The 3,944-nt window shown below is 53.8% G+C and overlaps 1 non-coding gene across 1 annotated transcript; it reads left to right on the plus strand.

The window, feature by feature from the left end:
- The first annotated feature begins 3,386 nt into the window (after positions 1-3,386).
- TRNAL-CAA (transfer RNA leucine (anticodon CAA)) lies at positions 3,387-3,468 on the plus strand. The gene has a single exon. It is a non-coding gene; the product is annotated as a tRNA-Leu (tRNA).
- Positions 3,469-3,944: the final 476 nt, after the last annotated feature.

The following is a 3,944-nucleotide window of genomic DNA, read 5'->3' on the forward strand; positions in this document are numbered from 1 at the left end:
TTTCTAATGGGTTAAAGCAGAACTTGTGCTGAGATTAACACGTCCCTCGTGGGTCTGGGGGTTTTACAGCACGAACTGGCTCTGCGTGTGGCCACAGTGCATGTGTTTGAGTGATACCAACACGCCTGAAACACACAACTCCCCATCCTGTGGGTTTCCATCCCGCCTGATTCCTTCCACGGGGGGCACTGCCCCGGCTCCTCTACGGCCAGATGTCCTGATGCGCAGCAGTCGGGATGTTGGGAGAGGTTCTGTTTTCTGTGACTAGTGACAGCCCCAAAGTGACTCCCACCAGCCCCCATTGCCTTGCGCTGCAGTTGCCAGTCTCTGAATCCTGGCCTGGGATTCGATTGGAACGAGGCCCCTGGGAGCTGGAGAGACCACTGGTCAGACACTGCAATATTGTAGCCAGAACATCCATGTCTAGATTTTAAGGCCAGTCAAGACAACTAAATAATCCTGTCTAACCCCCGTACACGTGACAGGCCACAAAGTCAACCCTGCACTGAGCCCAACAACCAGGATTAAACCAAAATATTGCAGCCCTTAGGAGAATATCCCGTTGTGTGCCACAGGCAGAGCATAGGAGAGGCAGAGGGGTACCAATACTGGAGGCCCCTGCACTGGAATTGATTTGGTGAGATGTACCCAGCTGATCCAGGCAAGTGACTTGTGCCCCATGCCGCAGAGGATGACAAAAACTCCAACATCCCTGCCAGTGTGAGCTGGGGGAAATTCCTTCCTGACCCCAGCAATGGAGATCAGGGAGACCCTGAGCATGAGAGCAAGGCCACCAGCCAAGCACCAGAGAGAAATGGTTTTCTATCTCACCTGAGAGCACTTTCTTCAGCCCTTCTCCCCGTCCCCTCTTGCCACCCCCATGTGGGGTGGAGAATCCATCATTGCCCTGGGTACTTTGTTCCAGTGTTTAATCACCCGATTGCAAATGTGTCCCTTATTTCTCATTTTAGTTTCTCTGCCATTAACTTCCAGCCACTGGTTCTTGTTCTGCCTTTTGCTGCTGGGTTAAAGAACCCTTCAGTACCCAGAATTTTCTCTTTGGGAGGGGATTTACACACTGTCATCAAGTGACCTCTTGGTCTTCTCTGTGATAAACTGAGCAGATTGAGCTCTTGTCTCGCACTGGAAGGCAACTTTTCAGCGCTTTTTTTCTTCTTCTCTGCCCCCCTGTCCAATTTTTCATTCTTCAACTTAAAATGTGGCCAGGATGACTGTGTGCAAAAGTCCAGTGTTGGTCTGACCAATGTTGTACAGAGATAACACTAGTGCCCTATATCTAGTCACTGTTCTCCTGTCTGTACATCCAAGGACAACGACAGCATCGCACGGGCATTTCATGCTGAGCTGTTTGTCCATTATGACACCTAAACCCTTCTCCGAGTCACAGCAGTCTGGCCTTGCTCGTTAGTAAAGCTCAGTGTGTTTGAATGGCCACAGCTTCCCAAGTGTTCTGTAACATGCACAAGGGATTCCCCTCCTCAGTCACCTTCACCTGCTGCTGGTCTCTTATCTCTTTCTTCTTCTCCAGGATCTGCATGTGTCATTGTGAGAGGAGTTCTCCTCCTCTCTTTGCCTGGGAGCGATGTGACCCCCCGGATGGACTGACCAAACCCAGGATTCCTTCAGCCTGAAAGCAGAGGGGAGCCTTCACCCGCTCCCTTTTTAAGGCTCCAGTCCCAGATCCTAAATTCCCTGACAAAGCACAAAAATCCACCCTGAGCCCAACTCCTCTCTCAGTGGTGATTTCCTTTCTCCCACAAATCTGTCCTGAGGACACAGCCCTGGGAACAGGTGAACATAACCCCTGAGATTTCCCTTCGCAGCCTGCAAGGGGCAAACGCCCTATTAAACAGCTCGGGAATGTCGTCTTTTTCTTTTCTCCTTTCAAAAGTAACTTCTTGTATTTCTAGTCTCTTTATATGACCCCCCGATTTGCCGCTTCCAATTCTCTGCTGTATACGCCAGCACTGGATCGAGTGAGGTGCCTGGACCCATCCTGTACTGGGTACATGGGGGACTTGCAGGATCAGACCCTAAAATCACTTTAGAGGAAAATTCTAACCCCACTCAACCCCGACCTGTTCCTGGGAGGTGTCGGTATTGACCCAGGCCGCCGAGCACCATGGAGTGAAGAGACCAATTTTACCAGTAAGTCAGACACCCCGGCTGCCCACTGCCTGGATCACCTCCCCCCAGGTGACACGAGTCGCCCTCCAGAGCCATTGCTGGGCCCCCAGGGACAGCCACACAAGCCATAGGGATGGACAGCTCCCAGGAATCTCGGCAACGAATCTTCAGGCCGGGGGGTTTCCCCTAGTGCCTGATTCACTCTCAGGGTCCAGCCAGCCAGCAGCTTCCACCCAAGGCTAGTGCGCTAACAGCAGCAGCGTGGCTGGGGGGCTCGGCCGGTGACTGGGGCCAGTCGTCTGAGCATGAACCCAGCCAACCCCAGGAGATGGACCCAAGTCACCAGCCCAACCCACCACGCAGCTGCTGCCACTACCCCATTAGTGCGTGAGCTCCCATGGACCACGCTGGGGAGATACCCCAGCTGCAGGGTGGATGCCCCTGAGTGCCTGGCAGGGCACAGCTCCTGGCTGCCCTGCCCTGCTGAGTTCTCTACTAGGCTGGGTGGATCTGGGGCCAAGGGTGCTGGGTGACAGGGAGGCATTGGCTGTGGGCTGGGACTGTCACTTCCTCCCCTGCCCATCTAACAGGATCACAGCAAACGAAACCAGCTCAGCCTGCAGGGGAAGAGTTCAGTCCAGGGCCTGGTGCATTCTGGGAGCAGGGACGGTGCAGAGAAAGGGCAGATACAGGGCAGCTCTGAACACTCCGCGCAGAACTGCTTGTCCTGACCCACAGCCCCTGTTATCCCAGCCCTGGGCTCCCCTCTCACTGCTCTGCCAGTGCCCCTAACTCCCGATCCACAGACCTCCCCTGCTGTATCTGTGACTTCTGCTACTGAACCACCAATGCGCTGACTCCTCTTGTGAGACATTTCTCTGCACAATACTGCTGCTAATCCAGCTACTGACTCCAGGAAACATTTTCCTTAGCCTAGTTCTGTGTGTCACTGGTTTCTATAGCAAAGGCCAGTCCCTGGCCCTGTGGCCCAGACATCCTCATTCACATCAAGCTTCAAGTTGAGAATCATTTCCCATTCCCGATCTGTGGGAGGGGAGACTTTTAAACGCGCTCTCTGTGCGACTGCACATGGCTAAGCAAAGAGAACAAACCCCAAATCCCCCCTGTGCTTTGGGAGCCAGGTTTGCGGTGGGAATTCTGTAGTTCAGATGACTTCATGCCTGGGCATTGTGATTCTTTACCAGTTTCTCTGGCAGTGGGGCAATTTTGTCCTCACAGCCGTGATGGCCGAGTGGTTAAGGTGTTGGAGTCAAAATCCAATAGGGTTCCCCTGCACAGGTTCAAATCCTGCTTACAGCAAGGCCTGTGTTTTAGCTAGTCTCTAACACGGGCAATACCTCTCTACAACCCCTGAGACACTCTCAATTCTCTCCCCACCCCAATAAATCATGTTCTGCTCCTTTCATAGAGATCCCTGGGACACCACCTCACACTGTGTCCCTGAGGGGTCAGGCAAACTCTCAGCACCTGAAGCCTCTGCCACTCACCTAGTGCCCCCTAGATCAGCCATAGTCCTGGTTCTGCTCCTCTCTCTAGTGTGTGAAAGAAGCCAAGTCAGCGACTCCATGGGTGCTACAGGGCTGCAGAAGAAACAGAGGGGAAAAAAAAGCTGCCCAGCACGCCCCTGCACCTCCCACCTGCTAGCAGGCCTGGCCGACAAGCTCCTCCTCTTCTGCTTCAGCGCCTCCCGCTGGCCATTGAAGGGGTGTGCTGGAGGAGTGAGGAGAGAAAGGGGCGGGTTAGGAAGAGATTTTGATGGTTTGGGGGCAGGGCCT

Source organism: Gopherus flavomarginatus, chromosome 9 (assembly GCF_025201925.1).
Source record: "Gopherus flavomarginatus isolate rGopFla2 chromosome 9, rGopFla2.mat.asm, whole genome shotgun sequence".
Lineage (NCBI taxonomy): Eukaryota > Metazoa > Chordata > Testudines > Testudinidae > Gopherus > Gopherus flavomarginatus.